The 21687-nt window shown below is 43.0% G+C and overlaps 1 long non-coding RNA gene across 1 annotated transcript; it reads left to right on the top strand.

Annotated features, from left to right (window-relative positions):
• The first annotated feature begins 19 nt into the window (after positions 1-19).
• Positions 20-4771, top strand: LOC125176187 (uncharacterized). The gene is made up of 3 exons (XR_007156162.1): positions 20-105; positions 2521-2680; positions 4240-4771. It is a non-coding gene; the product is annotated as an uncharacterized LOC125176187 (long non-coding RNA).
• Positions 4772-21687: the final 16916 nt, after the last annotated feature.

Below are 21687 nucleotides of genomic sequence, written 5' to 3' on the forward strand. Positions count from 1 at the left end.
GACACAGCGGGTGGAGGGGAGTCAGCCTGCCCAGAGCACCTGTGGTAAGAATCAGGGAGAGAAGAACTCCCCAAAGGAAAATGGAGAAGCAGCTCTCAGAAGAAGGTGCAAGGATAGTGAACAGGCATAGGGTAGTGGTGGAGGGGAGGGGGAAGTTTCCACAAAGCAGGACCATGTAGACCATGGCAAGGAGCTGGGTAAGGAGCTAAAGTACACTAGGAAGCCATGAGAGGGTTTTAAGCAAAGGAGTGGGAGGCAATCTGCTGGCATTTGATAACATTTCAAAAAGATTATTTTGGCCACTAGGTAGAGACAGGGTTACAAGAATCTAAGCTTGGAAGCATTGAGATCAGGGGACTATTACAGAATGACAGGCTGAAGAGGTAGGTGCCTTGAACGTGGGTATATGGGTGACAGCACAGAGTCAGAGAAACGTGAACAGAGCTGAGACACTCTTGTGGGGAAAGCTGATGTCTATAATCGATGGAGGAGAGTCAGCGGAGTAAGTGAAAGAAGTCAAGCGTGAATCCCAGGGTTCTGGCTTTGTCACCTGGGTGAATCATGAGGCCATTTGCCAAGAGGGGAAAGACATGGGATGTGGGAGGGCAGGGACAAGTTAGGAAAGTGAAAACCAGGAGGTCCATTGTGGGTGTGTTCCGTGTGAAATTCTGGTGGGATTATCAAGGGGAGACATTGACAAGGTCATTGGATGAGTGGGTCTGGAATATAGGAGAAAGGTCTGTGCTTGAGTTATATAAATCCAGGAACCATCAGCACACAGATAGTATTTAAATGTGCAGGACTAAATGAGATCACTTGGGAGCACATACAGTTGACCTTGAACAACATGGGTTCGAACTGCTAAGTCGCTTATTGTTGGATGCTGGGGGGTGGGGAGGTAAATGCAGCACAGTACTGTGAATGCATTTTCTCTTCCTTATGATTTTCATTAAATTTTTTTTTAATGTTTTATTTATTTTTGAGAGAGATACAGAGCATGAGTAGGGTAGGGGAAGAGCCTGCTGGAATCAGGTTCCAGGCTCTGAGCTGTCAGCACAGAGCCCAATGCTGGGTTTGAACTCACAAACTGTGAGATCATGACCTGAGCCAAAGTCAGACACTTAACCGACTGAACCTCCAGGCACCCCCGCCATTATGATTTTCTTAATAACATTTTCTTTTCTCTAGCTTACTTTATTGTGGGAATATAGTATAGAATACATAGGACATACAAAATGTGTTAATTGACTGACTGCATTATTGGTAAGGCTTCCGGGCAACAGTAGGCTATTTGTAGTTAAGTAGTGGGGAGTCAAAAGTTATCCATGAATTTTTAACTGCATGCTCGGGGGGGTGGGGGACTTGGTGCCCTTAATCCCTACATTGTTCAAGGTCCAGGTGTAGACAGAGAAAAGGAGGAGGCTTTCATACTAATTTCCCAACAAAACTGCCACTCTGTTCAAACTGGTTTACTTGGGTTCTAGGCAAATATAGGCTCTTCCACCCCTGGATATGTGTGTGCGTGTGTGTGCCCGTGTGTGTGCGCATGCACGTGTGTGCACCATTCCTTCTATCTGCAATGCTTCTGCTCACCCCTGAAGACTCATTCTTTAAAAATCAGCTTCAACATCACCTCCCCAGGAACACTTGCCTTATTAGCTCCATTGCAAATGCCAGCCCCTTGCATCCTATGATTTTCATTATCTGTTTACCATACATTTGGCATTTACAAAACATTGTCTTATGTTCTGTGTGTATATTACATTTCCCCTAAAGAGATGATAAGCCCTTAGAAGGCAGCCTTCAAGCCTTTGGACTCCCAACACAGGGCAAGTTGCCCCAAAAAAGAGTTAAAACAAAGATCTGTCGATCGATGCCAACATCCGCTCATACTTTCTTTTGGTGTTTTTGTTCCAGTGGCTGGGAATTCATGTCAAACTCCTACGCGTGGTGAGACAGGGGCTCAGCAAGGGTGTCCCAATCAACCCCCTGAGAACGAGGGAGGCAGCAATTGTTCACTGCTTTAAAATACTTGTGGCAAATAAAGGGAATATGACTCAATCCATATTGAAAAGAACCAGATGAAAGTAGTTCCCCACAGAGGAAAACCAAAGAATTAAAATGAAAGCCTATGAACCACTTCAACTATTTCTGCATCTATCCCCGAATAATATTCCACCCAAGTGGAACACATCTCAGTGTGTTTGCACCCGTTTAACACTCCCTCCTCCTTTCCCAGCCTGGGTTCCACAACTCCCAGCTTAGCGTCATCCCAAAATGTTTGCAGGTGGTTGGACTGGATTCCCAAGCTCCAGATGGCTCAGTCAGCACTGGAGAATCTGGAGAGCCCCGCATTCTCGTGCTTTTCTGGTTGCACCACAAAAGACCTTCCCATCCAGCCTCCTCCCCAAACGACCCCTCAGTTTTCCACGTGTGCTTGACTTAACCTGAGTCCCAACGGTCTCCGGCTCTTCCTGATGCCCTCCATCTGTCCTCTCCTTACTCTTCTGCCCACAACAGGGTTCTCCAATGAGGCAAAGCACCCTCCAACCCCAAGAACACCCTCGGGTCTGTGAACTCCAATGGCTGTGACAATATTGAAGAGAAACCGAGCAGGTGTGATGCTGGTTTCCAAAGTTGACCTGCTGCTGGTTGAGTCATATCTGCCTGTCTTCCGGAGGTTGTATTACGTTCCCCTTCTGACTCATGTCACTCCAAAACTTGTAGAACTTGAATCTGCCAGGTGAACATGACCCTTCATTTTTTGCCTCTGGGTCTTCCAGCAGCAGCTGGCTCCCAGGGCTCAACCTATAGACACCATGCAGTGAATCCATCTGAGAACAGAATCCCTGGACCTACCATTTAAATACTGCTGCATGGGGCACCTGGGTGGCTCAGTTGGTTAAGCATTTAACTTCAGCTCAGGCCGTGATCTCGAGGCTCTTGAGTTCAAGCCCCATGTGGGGCTCTGTGCTGACAGCACAGAGCCTGCTTCAGATCCTCAATCCCTCTGTCTTTGCCTCTCTCGTTCTCTCTCTCAAATATAAACTTTAAAAAATTAATGGGGCACCTGGGTGAGTGTCCGACTTTGACTCAGGTCATGGGGGGCGCCTGGGTCTTGCGTTCGCAGGTTTGAGCCCCTGTATCAGGCTCCATGCTGACAGCTCAGAGCCTGGAGCCTGCTTCTGATTCTGTGTCTCCCTCTCTCTCTCTGCCCCTCCCCTGCTCATGCTCTGTCTCTGTCTCTCAAAAAATAAAATAAAATTTAAAAAAAAAAAAGTTTAAAAATGAAAAAAAAATTGCTGCATGATCTGCTAGTTAGACGGAGCCTACTTTCTTACTTGAAAAATTAGGCTTAAGAACACTTTGAAGTATTGTCATGATGATTACATGAGATAACATGAGGGAAGGGTCTGGAATCAAACCTGGCATCAAAGTAGGGGCTCAGCAAACATGAAGTTGAATCTGCCATTTGTATAGGACCCAAAACTGGGCAAATATTGACAATTTCATATGACTCAACCTGCCACGAGCCTTCTAGTCAAGCACTGAGGACATTAGTATTCAACTGGCTGGAGTGTTGGGACCAGAGGAGGTGGGATTTTAGGGATGGAACCTCAGAGATGACTTTCAAAGATTCATTTAAATCATCAATGATTTATTTAAATCCTCAAAGAATCAAGGAATGCCAGAATCCAGCAAGAGGCTTTAAAATGCTGGGAGATTTTCTGGACTCTGAGCTACTTAAGCAAAACTCATTTAAAGAGCTAGGATAACAATGTGGTTAGGAGCCTAGATTCTGGGGACAGATTTCCTGAGCTCAAATCCCAGCTCTGCTACTCATCAGCTTTTTGACCTGGAGCAAGTTTGTTGGCTAATTGGAGTCTCAATGTTTTCCTCCAGGACTCAGGATTGTACTGGGTTGCTATGGAGACTAAGTAAGTTAATATATGCGAAGTTCTTAGAACACTGAAGTGTTAACTGTCATTAACTTGATTTAGGTGGTATGTAGGGGTGCCTGGGTGGCTCCATCTCTTAAGCATCTGACTTCAGCTCAGGTCATGATCTCACAGCTCATGAGTTTGAGCCCCACATCGGGCTCTGTGCTGATGGCTCAGAGCCTGGAGCCTGCTTCGAATTCTGTGACCCTGTCTCTCTCTCTGTCCCTACTCTGCTCGTGCTCTGTTTCTCTCCCTCTCTCTCTAAAAAATAAACATTAAAAAAATTTTTTTTAATTAGGTGGTATGTACTGACCGGAGACCCAAGATTGGAAATTCGAATTCCAGCAATGGGACACCAGCCTCCTTCCTCTTCTAGCGCCGTTCCAGGACAGCAGCTGAGACACCCCTTGGGAAGTTCAAAGATGGTGGATGTCACCACCCAGGAGAGCTCAGGGAGGGTCCTCCCAGCCAGCGGCATTGCATCCAGTCCTTCCAGGTGCTTCGAGAGAAGGGCCGAGAACTTTAGTCACCCAGAGCAGAAGTGACTCAGGCGCACCTGCAGAATCCAATGGAGGAGAAGTGACGAGGGATGAAGAAGAAGGGATATAGAACAGCCACATACCACGAAGAAGCAGACACAGCTCATGCTAGAGGGGAATGAAAGCATTAGTTGAATTCACGGTTTACTTAGAAAGTCAGATTCGGACAAAGACATCATAAGGAAAATGATAACGATGTCCTACAGGTTTTCCCATAACTACTTTCATGTGTATTACCTGATGACATCCATCCAAAACAAAAACAAAAACAAAAATAAAAAAACAAACAAGTAAAACCCTATGAGGCAGGTAGGCAAAGCTAGCATTGTATTTGAAGATGAGCAATTAGGGGCGCTGAGTGGCTCAGTCTGTTGTTCGGCATCCAACTTTTGGTTTCAGCTCAGGTTGTGATTTCACAGTTTGGGAGTTCGAGCCCCACATGGGGCTCTGCACTGACAGCACACAGCCTGCTTGGGATTCTTTCTCTCTCTCTCTCTCTCTCTCTCTCTCTCTCTCTCTGCCTTTCCCTGCTGATGCTTTCTCTCTCTCTCTCTCTCAAAATAAATGACCATTAAAAAAAAAATTTAAAGATGAGCAACGGAAGGATCCGGGAGCTTCAATGACTTACCCAAGCCTACTTGCCCAGTAGGTGATGGAGCTGGGATTTGAGCCCCTTAAAGTCAGAGCCACGTTTATCTTTGTCTCCCTAGCGCCAGCCACTAAGGTCAAGTTCACTGAGTGAATGGGCTCAAATGGGCTGGAACACAGACTCACGTTCTCAGGCTAGTCCTGGATCTCAGGCAATGACTCAGATGCTCATGCTTTGCAGATTCCCAAACCCACAGCTGGACAGTCACTCAGAGGCAGTGAAGGGGTGGGGGGTGGGTAAAGGGACAGGGTTTCAACAGTTTGTGCCAGAACAGATTAGGTATCTCATACACATAATCAGCATGCATATGTCCCTTTTCCATAGCCCTAATGACAAGCGAGACTATCCAGCCACAGCTCTCAGGCTGCCATTTATAACCCATTTGCTCATGAGGGATAAAGCCTGCCTTATAAGGTGGTTTTGAGGTCCTTCCTCTTCGTGTGTGTGTGTGTGTGTGTGTGTGTGTGTGTGTGTCTGTAGATACATACAGGTATATACATTTACTTATCAGGTACACCATCGATTTGCCCCACATCTTATTAGAGACAGATCTGACAGAGTACTTAAAGATCTCAAGAGAAAGGGGCACCTGGGTGGCCTGGTTGTTGAAGTGTCTGACTTCAGCTCCAGTCATGATCTCATGGCTGGTGAGTTCAAGCTCTGCATCACACCCTGTGCTGATAGTGCGGAGCCTGCCTGGGACTCTCTCTCTCTCCCTCTCTCTCTCATTCTCTCTCAAAAAAATAAATAAATAAACTTAAAAAAAAAAAATCTCAGGGCACCTGGGTGGCTCAGTCAGTTGAACGTCCGACTTCAGCTCAGGTCATGATCTCGCGGTCCATGAGTTCGAGCCCCGTGTGGGCTCTGTGCTGACAACTCGGAGCCTGGAGACTGCTTCAGATTCTTTGTCTCCCTCTCTCTCTGCCCCTCTCCCACTCACACTCTGTCTCTCTCTCTCTCAAAAATAAATAAACATTAAAAAAAATTTTTTTTTTAAAAAGGATATTCTTTCTCCATTCCAAAGCAGTGGAGATTTCACTGCTAAGTGTCCAAGCCCCTCTTCTGTTCCAAAGAGTTTGGGGGGATTCTGAGCCATTGGAAGGATGAGAGGAGGAGGCGTTTCTCCAAATGGAGTATGTTTGATGAAGCACCAGGGAGTCTGGAGGCATCGCCATTGCCTGCAAGATAGATGGCCCCTGTGCTATCTGCTGTTAACTAGTGGTCCCTCAATGGTGGCACATACAGTGACAGACGCAGGAATGCAATGCTGGCAAAACTTCCAAGAGCCTGTGAGTCCTGGTGACAGACGATGCTTGCTCCCAAGAGACAAACATTTGCAGATTTCATTCGCTGGCTAGTCAGTGATTCTAATCTGTCTACCACAACGGAGAAAGCCCTCGGGGTATAAATTGATGTAGCTCATTGTTGCTCTCTTGAATCCTTTAGAATTTCCTCTTTATCTTTCTGAAATGTTGCCCACGTTGTGAAAGAGGGTATGTGTGTTAGTGTGTTCTTCTCATTCTGCAACTGTAGGAACTCATATTCTTTCGTTCCTTTTGACCTCTCCCCTTTACTCTCTCTGTTCTCTTTTTTGTGAAACTCGTACTAGAAGCTGTTGGGACTGCTGGATCTGCTTCGACATCTCTTTGCTGTTCCCTCCTATTTTTTCTCTTTGTCCTTTTGCGTTATGTAATGGGGTTGATTTTTCAGGTCAATCGGCAAGCTCACGAATCTGCTTTTCATGTGTGTCTCTTGTGCCCTTCGTCTGAGGAATACTAGTAGTGACAGACCTAACATGAAAAATGTACAACCTTGCGGAACGTCATAATGAACAAAATAAAATGGAGAGGGGGCGCCTGGGTGGCTCAGTCAGTTAAGCATCCGACTTTAGCTCAGGTCATGATCTCACAGTTGGTGAGTGCGAGCCCCGCATCGAGCTCTCTGCTGTCAGCACAGAGCCTGCTTTGGGTAGTCTGTCTCCCTCTGTCTCTCTGCGCCTCCACTCTTTGCACTCTCTCAAAAATAAATAAACATTAAAATAAATAAACAAAATAAAAATAAATGGAGAGATTTACCATGTTCTCAAATAGGAAGACACAGTAACATAGAATTGTCCCTTCTTAACCTAGACATTCAAAAGTAATCCTGGTAAAACCTTAAGAACATTGTTTTTGATAGGCCATCTAGAGTTGATTGGGATATGTGTGAAGTAGGAAGACTGTCTCCTCTCCTGCTGGAGACTCCACTACGTTGAGAGTAAGGCAACTAGGATGACAAAAGAAGGTAGAAACCTGTAAAGAGACGCAATTTTGGAAGACGGAACTGGATGGGGGACAGGTGACTAATTGTAGCATGCGAAGGAAGTAATGAGCCAAGTCACCTGGAGGGGAATGACCGCTAATAAGTGAGCCAAATCACCGCAAAGGAAAACCTGAGATGCTCAGCTTTGGAGACGGCAGGTTCAGTGAAAGGCTGGGTTGAAGTGCGGAGCTAAAAATCGGCGTTGCTCGAAGCTTGTCAATGGGGTAGCCATATCCTTCTTCCACCTCAGGCAGTCAAGCTACTAATCTCCCAGACCATGGATTGAAGAGTTCTTTTCTGTTTAATTTAATGGGCAAGGCTGAGACTCAGGCTTACACAAATGGAGACAGCAGAGGGGAGGCACGCGGAATTCTGCAAAAGAAATGGTTGAACTGCATGGTTCCCTTTCCCCAAATTGCGCTCCATATGCTGACAGGTGCATAAAGAAGATCAGAAGATTCTCTCTCTCTCTCTCTCTCTCTTTGTACAAACTAAATGGCCCTAAGGATGAAGCTTCCATTTTTCTCTTTTCTTCCTCCCTCCCTCCCTCTTCCTTCCTTCCTTCCTTCCTTCCTTCCTTCCTTCCCTCCTTCCTTTTTCTTTCTCTTTCCTTTCTTTTCTTGCTTTCTTGTTTCTTATGAACTCTCTGTTCAATCACCCCTAAATGTAGCCCAGAGGTCAACAAATCCTGTCCATACACTCAGGCCCTCCAAACAATATTTTAGAGGCTCACTCTTAGATAGAATCAGAGTGCCAACCCTCCCAAACTATTGATGAGAACCTCCAGCACGAAAGAGAAAGACCAATGCAAGAATAAAGAAAAAAAAAGAAGAAATCTCGAGAAAACAAACGGAAGGGGATATAAGATTTCCTTACAACACTAGGGAAATAAGTGAAGAAACTGTATCCTTATACCCAGAAATAGAGGTGATATAAAAGGATAAAATCAAAGAACAAGAAGTCAAATTTTCTGCTGGAAATAAAAACTTAATCAAAATCCAATATTCAATAGGAAGGTTGGAGGAGGAAGCTGAGGAAATCTCCCAAGAACTAGCACAAAAAGACATAGCGCTAAAAATTAGGAAAGGAAAGAAAAGTAATGTAGAGGATGAATATAAGAGGAGGCACTAGCCAAGCAAAATGATTTCTTAAGAAAGAGAAGGGAGAAAACAGAGAGGTGGGAAATACAGAAGTAACACAGCAATAAAATTTCTAGCACTGAAAACAATAAATCTCCAGGTTGCAAGTACCTCTTCTATGCCCAAGAAAATGGATGAAATAACCCATACCAAAGTACGTAAGTTGTGAGATGTCTGAGTTCTGGGGGAAAAGAGAAGATCCTAATGGTTCCCCCGAGGAGAAAAAAAAAAAAAAAAAGCTATTTACAAGGAAAACAGACAGGAGGTAAAAATAGGATTATTCACAGCTACGATGAATGTTAGAGACCAAAAAGGCGGTGCCTTCAAGTATTTAAAGGAAAATTAAGTTTTAGCCTAGATTTCAAGTCCTGGCCAAATTGTAATTTCAGGGAGTGGATAAAATGGACATTTTCAGGAGGATAAGAACTGTAAAATACTCCCCTTGTTCCTTATAAAAAGCAAGTAGAGAACTTTCCGCTCTCTGGATTGTAGGCTATAACAACCTTCCCGCTGAGGTCAACTAAAACAGTTGTAGGGATGGGAGTCTGAGTGGCTCAGTTGGCTAAGCATCTGACTTCGGCTCAGGTCATGATCTCGCAGTTCACGAGTTCAAGTCTCGTGTCAGGCTCTGTACTGACAGCTCGGAGCCTGGAGCCTGCTTCTGATTCTGGGTCTCCCTCTCTCTCTGCTCTTCCCCTGCTCGTGCTCTATTCCTTTCTGTGTCTCAAAAATAATAAATAAATGATTTTTTTTAAAAAGGAAGTAACAAAATAAAACATTCCTGGGAGTGGAAGCAGCATGGATACTTCCGCGTGCATGCACACACACACACACACACAAAATCAAAAAACAAAACAAAACAAAAAAAACAGTTGTAGGGAAACAATATATCCAGATACAATTTTAATTATTTAAATATATTATATATGTATATATCTTTATAATTATCTTATAATTAGCATATTTTCATTTATAAATATTAAATATATTATTTTTAAGATACTAGACTGAAATATATAATTAAACTATATTTTACAAATATGAATAACATATTTATATTTCAATTCTTCTTCAAAGCATCAAAAAGCTGGTAAGATAGTGATGGATTACTATGGCCAAATTTTGGAGAATCTGAGAAGCAAGTTCTCACCTCTGTTTTTGCTCTGCTTAGGAAGAAAAGGCTGCAATAGGGAGCTGCGGTATCTGGCAACCTCACTGGACAAAAGAGATAAAAGGAACAGCCAAGTGGAGAGTCTGATAGACACACACATTAAGTTGAGGTCCTGAAGGGCTTTACTCTTGGAGCAGGACTTCCCAAATGTGCCTGCATAGTAGGATCTCAGGAGGGCTTTTATTTTATTATTTTTTTTTTAATGTTTGTTTATTTTCAAGAGAGAGCACAAGCAGGGAAGGGGCAGAGAGAGATTGGGAGAGGAGAATCCCGAGCAATCTCTGTGCACCATCAGCACAGAGCCCAACGTGGGGCTCAAACCCATGAACCGGGAGATCATAACCTGAGACCAAGTCGGATGCTTAACCGACTGAGCCACCCAGGAATCCCGTCAGGGGAGCTTTGAAAAATTCCAAAGTGCAGGCTGCACCAGAGACCAATGAAGTCACAGTCTCTGGGGGTGGGACACAGGCACCAGTAAATTTGGAAGCTCCCCCGGTGATTCCAGTGTGCTGATGACTTTGGGAACCTTCCAGTGTGTGGAAGTAACACTGTTCTCATGTGGGTGACTCTGAGAATCTCAAGTCTGGGATCTCAGTTCATGTGGTCCCAAAGGGTCAGAAGCAAATGAACGTTCTCTGTGGTGGTATATATTTTCATCTTAGGCCTCAGATTATTTCTCCAAAAAAAGAAATATGCTTAAATGCAATGTTAAGTGCAAGTTCTCTATGAGTGAAAACCAGCAGCTGGGAATATTACCATTCAAACAAACCCAGAAAGACACCCTAACTTCAGAGAGTGAAAGTACTGGGCACAGACTCCAAAACCATGTTTCTTGTCTTAAAAGAGAAAAGGAAAAGCTTGAAACTTTCAGCTGGGATGTGGAAACCAAAAAAGTGACTTTGATTTGAAAAAGAAGCAAGTAGAAGTTCTACAACTGAAAAATATAAGACCCATAATTAAGAATTTAATGCAGAGTCTAACAGTCCAGCAGATACAGCCAAATATTAGACTAGGAAACTGGAATATAAATCAGAAGAAGAGATCCAGAATGTGTTACAGAAAGGCCAAAAGGATGAGAAAGAAAACAGAAGAGAGGATAAAAAATATCAGGTAAGCTTTGGCAAACTTTTGCTTGAAAGGTCAGGTAGTAAATATTTTAGTCCAGGCAGGCAGGCTATAGTGTGTCGGTTGCCACTGTAGCTTAAAAAAAAAAAAAAAAAAAAAAAAAAGCCATAGACAAGAGGTGAATAAATAAGCATGACTATATTCAAAACTTTGTTTACAAAAATAGACGGCTGACTCACAGGCCATGGTTTGTCATAGAAAAAGATCTAATATATATATGTTAGATCTTGGAGACATATATTCTCCAATCAGACCACAGAGGACAGTAGAGAGGAATAGAGTAAAAACAATAATCTAAGAAAAACGTTACTAATAATCTTTTAAGAATTGATGAAAGACAACAACTCACAAATTTGGGAACCCAATAAATCCTCAGGACAAATATAAAGAAATCCACACTTTGGTTTGGAAGAAAAGCAAAAAGAAAGAGAAAAGCCATTTTCTTTTTAATTTTTAAAATGTTTATTTTTGAGAGAGAGAGTGAGGGAGAGAGCAGGGGAGGAGCCAAGAGAGACAGAGACAGAGAATTGAAAGCAGGCTCTGCACTGCTGGTGCAGAGCCCCAGGCAGGGCTTGAACTCACGAACCATGAGATCATGACCCAAGCCAAAGGTAGACACTTAACCCACTGAGCCACCCAGGTGCCCCAAGAAAGAGAAAATCTTAAAAGAAGCTAGAGAAAAAGTTGCTTTCAAAGGAGTGATGGAGTGACAGCTGACATCTCAATATTACAAAATAAAATAAAAAGCCAGAACACAAGGGAATGTTATCTTCAATGTATTGAAAGAAAATAACCACCCATCTAGAATTCTAAACTCAGCAAAATTATATGCTTCAAAAATGAAGGCAACATAAAGACATTACTGGATAAGTAAAAGCACAGAAATTTTGCCTTCTGTAGATCTCCACTAAAGTATATGATAGAGAATGCACTTCAGACACAAGAAAAATGATCACGGGCAGAAGGTATAGTTGAGGGGGGAAAAAGGAGAGCAAAGAAAATAGTAAATACATGAGTAAATCTAAATGAATATTGACCATGTAGAATAATAACTTTTATGCCTTAAGGTGTCTAAATATAAAGAGAATTGAAATACATAGCAATAAAAGCATGAAATTTGGGAATATGATAATAAATACTGAAGTTTTTGTGCTGTCTGGGAGGAAGGTAAAGGAATTAAGTAACATTTGATAAGTCAAGGATGCATACTGTAACTTCTAGAATAACCACCAAGAAAAAGGAGATGAAGTGTGCAACTTCCAAGCAGATAGGAAAGAAAATTTTCAAGCTAGTAAAATCAATGAAAACAAAAAGAAAGAGAAGAAAAAAAAACATAGAATAGATGGTAAATAAAAACATTAAACATTAAATTCTCTACATTAAACAAAATGTAGAGAATTAGATTAAATGTAGATGGACTAACTGGCCGGTTAAAACACTAAGATTGCCCATCTAGATCAAAAAATCAACCCCGAATATGTACTATTTAAAAGTTACCTATCTAGGGGTGCCTGGGTGGCTCAGTGAGTTGAGCATCCGACTCTTGATTTCGGCTCAGGTCATGAACCCAGAGTCATGGGATCAAGCCCCTCACTGTCAGTGAGGAGCCTGCTTGAGATTCTTTCTCTCTCTCCCTCTGCCCCTACCCCTCAAAATAAAATTAAATTAAAATAACATATCTAAAACATAAGAATACAGAAATGTTGACAGCAACTGGAAAACATGCTCCAACAAAACAAGGAAACAAATTTAAAAAGAGAAAGACTTGAGATGAAGAAAATAAGGAATTGGAGGAGGAAGACAAAAGTTTCTGGGAAGAAAGCTTCCAGGTAAAGGAAGAAGTAAAAAAACTATCTAATGCTTCTGAGCATGGGAGAAAATCTGCTGATAGGTATGTGGTCCTTCAATGGAATATTTGGAAAAAACTGAGATATGTTTATAAAAAAAAAAAATCACACAAGTAAAAACAGGAGCAATTAATAACTCCAAAAAAAAAAAAAACAAGAAAGGATTTTATTTATACTGGAAAGGAAATGTAGTCATAATATACTAATCAACTCTCATACTAATATACATAATATACTAATCAATACTAATATACTAATCAAATACTCCAAGTATTTGTCCAATCTTAATGTAAACATGAATTATGTATTTAGCCAAAATTGTGATAAACTCTGTTGAAGAGGGAGTGGGGTACGATGTAAAACAGAGGAATATTTATGAATGGAAGTCAATAAATGATGTGAAAAAGTGATCAATCAAGCAATTAGTGGTATAATAACATTATTTAGAAATTTAAAGGTTAATGCCAGAAATAGCAGCTAAAAGAGGTAAAAGTGATTACCTCTGAGGAGAGGAAATGAGGAAATGAAGAGTAGTAGGACAACTGTTGTTTGTAATTATAAGCCTTCTCATTTATTTAGTTTTTAAATTATGTACACATCTTATTTTGTTAAAATTTTCAAAAGTTAAAAATAAAACCAAAAAGAGAGTAGGCAATGCAGGGAAACTTTTTCTACCGGATATAAAAAATTAAAATGGAAATTAAAATTGTAAATCACTTTATGCAGGAATAGACAAATAGCTATCTGACTACCTCATAAATTATATAAGTTAAACAATGATTAAGTGGCACAGATATAAACAAATAGATCATTGAAACAGAACAAAAGTCCAGACAGATTCACATTCATACAGGAATTCAGTTCATGATAAAAGCAGCATTTTTTTTAAGTTTATTTTTTTATTTTGAGAGAGAGAGAGAGAGAGAGAGAGAGAGAACATGAGCAGGGGAGGATCAGAGAGATAGGGAGAGAGAGAGAATCCCAAGCAGGGTCTGCGCTATCAGCCCCAAGCCTGACATGGGGATAGATCCCATGAACTGCAAGATCATGACCTGGGCTGAAATCAAGAGTCGGATGCTTAACTGACTGAGCCACCCAGGCACCCCCAAAAAGCAGCATTTTAAATCAGTAGGGAAGGATAGTTTTTGATGACTGGGTGAGACAACTGTCAATTCATTTAGAAGATCAACGTTGGAGCCCTGTCTCACACCATACACAGAACGAAATCTCACACAGATTAAAAGGCTAAATGCAAAAAACAAAATTATAAAAAAAGAATGAGATACTATCTCATTCTGAGTTTGCAATAGGTCTATAAAAAATTTGAAAATATGAAAAAGGAAAATGGCAGTACAGTATAATAAGGATGATTCCATTTTTTTAGAAATATATGTGAGTGAGTTTCTGTGTGTGTGTGTGTGTGTGTGTGTGTGCACACTTGTGTGAGTGTGTATGTGAGTAAGTGTGTGTGTTTATGTGAGTGTGTATATGTGGGTGAGAGTATATGAGTGTTTGTATGAGTATACGAATGAGTCAGTGTGTGTATGTGGTGGGTGTGAATGTGCATGTGTGTGGTTGTGGGAGTGTGTATGTGGGTGAGTGAGAATATGAGTGAGTGTGTATGTATGAGTTTGTATGAGTATGTGAGTGAGCATGTATAAGTGTGTGCGTGTGTGTGTGTTAATAACAGTGACTAGATTTTGGTGGTGGTGATAATGGGGGAGGTTATAATTCTCAAAAATGTGGCAAAGATGGGATGACTATTACTTTCATTTTCTCCTCTTACCATTTTTAAAATAAAAAATGTTAAAAGAAAAATTTTTTAAATATTTAAAAGTAAAGTTTTCATCTTAACCTTCAAATTTATCCACCTGTTACTTACCAGGCAATTTGTAAAAAACTGTGTTCACTCGGCCACAGCAACTGCTTACTCAACACATCTCCAGAGGCAAGGGAAACCAAAGCAAAAATGAACTATTGGGACCTCATCAAAATAAAAAGCTTCTGCACAGAGAAGGAAACAATCAGCAAAATGAAAAGGCAACTGACAGAATGGGAGAAGATATTTGCAAATGACATATCAGATAAAGGGTCAGTATCCAAAATCTATAAAGAATTTATCAAACTCAACACCCAAAAAACAAATAATCCAGTGAAGAAATGGGCAAAAGACATGAAGAGACACTTCTCCAAAGAAGACATCCAGATGGCCAACCAACACATGAAAAAATGCTCAACATCACTCATCATCAGGGAAATACAAATCAAAATCACAATGAGATACCACCTCACCTGTCAGAATGACTAACATTAACAACTCAGGCAACAACAGATGTTGGCGAGGATGCAGAGAAAGAGGAACTCTTTTGCATTGTTGGTGGGAATGAAAGCTGGTGCAGCCACTCTGGAAAACAGGAAGGAGGTTCCTCAAAAAACTAAAAATAGAACTACCCTACCACCCAGCAATTGCACTACTAGGCATTTATCCACGGAATACAGGTATGCTGTTCCGAAGGGATGCATGCACCCCCATGTTTAGAGCAGCACTATCAACAATAGCCAAAGTATGGAAAGAGCTCAAATGTCCATCAATGGATGAATGGATAAAGAAGATGTGGTATATATATACAATGGAGTATTACTCGGCAATCAAAAAGAATGAAACTTGCCATTTGCAACTATGCGATGGAACTGGAGGGTATTATGCTAAGTGAAATTAGTCAGAGAAAGACAAAAATCATATGACTTCACTCATATGAGGACTTTAAGAGACAAAATACATGAACATAAGGGAAGGGAAGCAAAAACAATATAAAAACAGGGAGGGGGACAAAAACATAAGAGACTCTTAAATATAGAGAACAAACAGAGGGTTACTGGAAGGGGTGTGGGAGGGGGATAGGCTAAATGGGTAATTACTCCTGAAATCATTGTTGCACCATGTGCTAACTAACTTGGATATAAATTATAAAAAATAAATAAATTATAGAAAGAAAAAATAATTTTTTAAAAAACCTGTGTTCAGATGTAAAGCCTGGAAGAATAAATGCATATATTTATATCTGCTACAACTTCTCTGATCTTTATTTTTTAAAAAGTCTTTGTTCAGCCTTTGTAAGTAGGAAATGTTCTCTTTAAGCAACATGTATTGAATGATTATAATATGCTGAACATATGACTAGGTATATCATGTAATTTCTCCTAACTCAGGGAAAAATTCCTAAGTAAAATTGCAAGCCAAATTACAAGAGGGAAACACTCTTCCAGATTATGATAGGAAATAACTTCAGAACTCCCAAGCAATAATGGCAATTTTTTTTTAATGTTTTTATTTTATTTTTGAGAGAGAGAGAGTGAGAGCAGGGGAGGAGCAGAGAGAGAGAGACACAGAATCTGAAGCAAGCTCTAGCTCTGAGCTGTCAGTACAGAGCCTATGTGGGGCTCGAACTCATGGACTGTGAGATCATGATCCAAGCTGAAGTCAGACACTTGACCGACTGAGCCACCCAGGTGCCCCTCAATAATGGCAATTTTTCAAATGGACTCCTGTATTGTGGAAAAACCAAAAAAATGATACAACTAGCACCCCTATATATTATGAGTTGTAAGAACTGCAAAGGAAAAGATGCGATGGCAGAAATTTTTCTGGAAGCACTTAATTAGAAATAAATCCTGTTTAGGGTGCCTGGGTGGCTCAGTTGGTTGAGCATTGGACTCTTGGTTTCAGCTCAGGTTGTGATCTCACGGTTAGTGAGTTCAAGACCTGCACCAGGCTCTGCGCTGACACTGTGGAGCTTGCTTGGGATTCTCTCTCTGCCCCTCTGCTGCTTGTGCTCTCGCTCGCTCACTCGCTCGTTCTCTCAAAATAAATAAATAAACGTTTTAAAAAATTGAGAAAAAAAAATCCTGTTTGCCCCAGTCAATTTAAAAAAAATTTTTTTAATGTTTATTTATTTCTGAGAGAGAGAGAGACAGACAGAAGAGCGTGAGCAGGAGAGGGGCAGAGAGAGAGGGGAGACACAGAATCCAAAGCAGGCTCCAGGCTCCGAGCTGTCAGCACAGAGCCCCACATGGGCTGAACCCAGGAGCTGGAGATCCTGACTTGAGCCAAAGTCAGACACTTAACCAACTGAGCCAACCAGGAGCCCCTGCCCGTGTCATTTTCAAGCCACAAGAGTAAGGTCATTTTTTTTTCTCTCTGTGTAACATAGAAAGCAGACCAACAAGATCAAATTGAAAGCAATAGGGGGGAAAAAAGCAAGACTGGAGGTTTTATACTGTCTTGGAGAACCTGCATGGGTGTCTGAGACCTTGAAGAGGATGGGGGCTCTATCCTGACCTCTGTTTCACCCCCCAGGTGACTGCCATCTCTTGCCGTCATTTGCTCAAAGACACCCGGGAGGCCCGCTTTTTGCCAGGCACAGTGCTGGGCCCTGAGGATGCGGCAATCTCAAGTTGCTGTTAGCAGAGGGAGTGGGCAAGACGGATAAGTGACAAGCAAGTACAATTCAGAACTCAAACGCCAGCCTGGAGGTGCGTGCAGAGAGCCGGGGAGCCGGGAGCTCAGACTGTCTCCCGAAGACATCCGTTATCTCCCCAGGCGTGAGAAGCCACACAAGGAACAGAACAGCAACAGAATCTGAAAGCGTCTCTGTGATTGCAAAGCGCATACCCTGTTAAGATAACTCAGACGGGGAAGTGTGGAGGTGGGCTTGGGGAGGTGAATCAAGCACCCAAATGCACAGAGGGTACAGAGTCCTTAGCAGACCGGCTGGGATCCTCCCCCCACCCCTCACCCCCACGTGGCCCCTGCTCTCTGTCCGCGCCTGGTGCTGTCACCCTGCTGTCCCGTGTCCTGCCGCCTCCAGGAGGCTGCTGTAGCACTGTGCAAAGCTGAGCTCTGCTGGAGACACCCCCTCATGCCACCCCCGACTGCTCCTACCCCTCAGCCCTCAAGGGAGGGGACGCTTCCTTCCCACTGTGTTTTCTGTTCTCACTCACCCCTCCCTTCCCTTCATTCTGCACACACAAATGCCCAGGCAGCAACATTTAAGGAATCTGCACCGAACTGTCAGAGGTGATGGATTGGCAATATGGTTCAGGGAGTAGCTTCCAGTAAATGCCAAGACCCAGACCAGCCTACAGCATCCCTCCCGTCCCTCTCCCTCTCGGTGCCCAGCCTGCTGCCATTGTGGCAGGGACCTGCCCCAGGTCTCTCCTGCCTCAGAGCCCAGGGAGGCAGTATTTTTTCTTATTCCGCTCAAGTGTCCTAAGAGACACATGGTCAATCCTGGTTCACACCTGATATGCCTGTGTAATTTTATTAATAGGCCCCCTTTTCCCTCCCCAGACAGACCTAGTCTGGATGTTAAGCTACCGGATTGCCTTGCCTGGGAATAATCTGCTCTAGGAGAAGCCGTGAGAATACCCATCCCTTTGGTGCACATCTGGTTCACATCCCACCCCCAGCACCAGGGGAATGAGTGGGCCCCAGGAGACCCAATAATACTTAGCCTCTGGTTGTCAGAAAGCAGAACTTCTACCAAAGTCTGGCTCATTTTGTCGTCTATAATGTCACATGTGGGACATCAGCGGTCCCATCCAGGGCCCACTGTGGCTAAATCAATACTGTCCCGGGGTGCCTGGGTGGCTCAGTTGGTTATGCATCCAACTCTTGGTTTAGGCTCAGGTCATGATCTCTCAGTTTGTGGGATCGAGCTTGGGATTCTCTCTCTCCCTCCTCTCTCTGCCCCTTCCCCACTCTCTCTCTCTCTCTCTTTCTCTAAATAAATAAATAAATAAACCTAAAAAAAAAAAAAAAACACGTCCCTTTTAAGCAACAGGTGAGAGCTCTACTGATTCAGGAGTCCAAATGAAGTTCACGTCTGTCTGGGCTTGCCACATGCCATTCACACATACAAGCCACCTGTACACAGGACAGTTCAACCAGTACGGTTCACCTTCAGTGATGGGAGCCCATGTGTTAGAGGACTAAGAGATTTTTGCAGATATACAAGCAACTAAATATGCAAACAAACCTCAGACCTAGCTGCCAACTTTATTGGGAGAGGGACCGAAATGCCAGCTCAGAAGTAAGCATCCTTCTGTCTGCAACACTTGGGTGTGAACAGCCATATCCAGAGGCTATCTGATAAGCAAGCTTATGCTGTCTGCAGGGAGGTGATGCATGTCACATTGGTAAGAAAATTGGGCCTTTGCACCCCCCCCAACCCTTTCACCCTCAAACCCAATCAAACTGAATCAGGATGTGGCGGGGGGTGCTGTAAAAGCAGGTCCAGGTGCCTAGCTGCTCTGGGGTCTGATGTGTTTTTTTCCATTCGCTACTCATTTCGATGTTTATATTGCAGGAATTGATTCTGCCCTTGGCTTTCAAAGCCTCCTGGCACGTGAGGCGATTGTTGCACCAGGAACATAGATTCCGTCTGGGCTGCCCAAGTGCCTCACAGCCTGCGAGTGGCTAAGCTTTGAAGGCAACCCGGCATTCAGCTCCTGCCAGATTTAAAAACTGCAAGGCCAGCCTAGAGTGGCATACAGCTACCCTGCGGGTGTGAAACGCTCCAGCTTCCCCATATGTCTATGTCTTATATGGAGTTCTGCAGCTTCTAAATGGAGTCAGAAAATGTAGACCTGAGTTCAAATTCTAAGCTCTTCTTCGAAGGAGCTCACGTCTGCTCTCCGGGACTTGGTGCCTTCAACTGGAAAGTAGAGTGGGTGGCTAGGAAGCCACTGACACCCCTCCTGTTCTGATATTCTGTGGGACTGTGCTTCTGTTGCTGTCTGGTTGTTGGACCTCAACAAGTATTCTCTGGGCCTCAGTTTCCCTATTTGCAAAAGTGGTACCATGGTATCCGTGTACTAAAGGCCTTGCAAGGAGGCTGTGGGCTTTAAAAGTGGGACGGGGACGTGGAAACAGGCAGCAAATGAGTGCATGCAGTAGGAACTCAATAAATGTGTTTGCACGGCTTCCCAGGTTCTCCATCTGTGAAAGCTGAGTGACACCTACATGCTTGTCTATCTCGTGAAAGTTGCAATGAGCTATGGAAAGAGAGACAAAGCGCTTAGAATTAAGAAAAGCATAGGCAAACAGCAGGCATAATTATCATTCAAAATTGGATGTGGGTCAGAGTTTAAGACATAGCGGGTAGCAGATTTGATGTGCCTGATTAATTAAATGAACTAAAACCATAAATAGAGTCGTCAGCTTAAACCCCTGGACTTGACCCCAGATCACACTGTGAGAGGGAAGGCAGAGGGGGACTCTCTGGTATTTCCAGGGCTTGTGGAGCCCCCAAAGCCAGGCCACGGGGGAAAGTGACAGAGTGGAGGCAATGGTGACAGAGTGGCTGTTGGGGGACTGGGGAGCCACCAAAGCCAAGGCAGCAGCGGGGAACAGAGGCAGTGACAGCTGAGGCAGAGGGGATCTTTCAGAACTCACGCTCGCTCTTGCTAGGGCAAAGAGATTGAGCTGGAGGGAGTTTGCTTTCCCTGTTAAGAAAAAGGGTGAGATTTTTGCCCGGGAAGGGAATCATCACAATAAATTGTGTGCCTGTTTCCTTCTAGGCAGAGAGCTAAGACCCTCAGGCAGTAGATCTTCACCTGGGAGCCCAAAGCAAAGCTGGAACCGTGGGCTGGTCAGAGAGATAAGGCCCTGGACAGAAAACTGGGCATGGCGATGGTTGTTTTCTCTAACATTTTGTTATGAAACTAACATTTTAATATGAAAAACCTCAAAAAGGCAGCACAGTAAAAAGCACTTTGCTGTGAACCCTGGACACCACCCCACCTGGATGACTTCATGATCATTTGACTATCCTTTCTGTATCCCATCTACCCATCTGTCTAACCCTGTCTTCACCCATTAGTCCATGTTAATTCTGGTACATTTCCAAGGAACTTACAGGCCTCAGTACACTTCTTCCCCAAATACTTCAACATGCATAGGGTTACCTAGCGCTCAATATTTTTTTTTTTACAGATCTTTCCTTCCCACGTAAAACTTATGTTCTATGAAATGCACAAATACTATGTCTATGGATGCTGTGTTTTGACGAATGCATGCACCTGTGTAGCCCAAACCCCTATCAGGACATAGAATATACCCAGTTTCCTAGGTCAGCTACAGATTTGTTACATGACCTTGCACAGGAGTCTTATGTAACTTTGATTCCAGCATGTCCCCAACTTGTCTGATCATAAAGCCTTTTTTCCAAGTGCCAAGTTCAAAAATTCTACCTTATACAATTAAGGCTGCCTGGAATACTGAATATTATTTAGTTCAAGCCACTATATTACAGCTAAAGAAACTTGAGAACTGTAGATGTGATTTATCCTAGGTCCCTAAGCCGGTGGCACAGTTACAACAGGAAATTGATATGTATTGAGCAACCGCTCCCAACCAGGAAATGTACTAGATGCTGTATATGGGAACGCTTACCACAGCCTGCCTCACAGGGCTGTCATAAAGATAAAGGACAATCGTGTATGTGGAGTGCCTGGCATTGTCCCTAGCACAGAGAGGACACCAGAAGTCACCAGTGATTCTCTCCTCCGTTCCTCGCTAACATTTTAACGTGTTCATGTCGCTAAGATAGCAAGTATACACGCTTCATTTCATTCTGTTATCCCAATAACCTGTGAGGTAGGTAGGGGAGGTATTTTTATCTGTGCTTTACAGGCAATTATACAGCATGTCCCTGATCATTATTAGTAAATGATGGGGGCACCAGGACTTAAATTCAGTCTCCGGAGCCCAAGTAATTTCAGCAGAGAGCTTTAGGAGCTTTGTCCGTGTTCCTCCCAGGCCATCTGGGACCAGAGTAGAAGGGCACTTTGGAAATGCTAAGAAGGATATATTTGGCTCAATGACAGACACCCAACTTGAATTGGCTAAAGAAGAAAAGGAAATCTATTGGCTCCTATAATAGAAAGTCTCCTCCCGACGCCCCTCTCTC

This window comes from Prionailurus viverrinus, chromosome A1 (genome assembly GCF_022837055.1).
Source record: "Prionailurus viverrinus isolate Anna chromosome A1, UM_Priviv_1.0, whole genome shotgun sequence".
Lineage (NCBI taxonomy): Eukaryota > Metazoa > Chordata > Mammalia > Carnivora > Felidae > Prionailurus > Prionailurus viverrinus.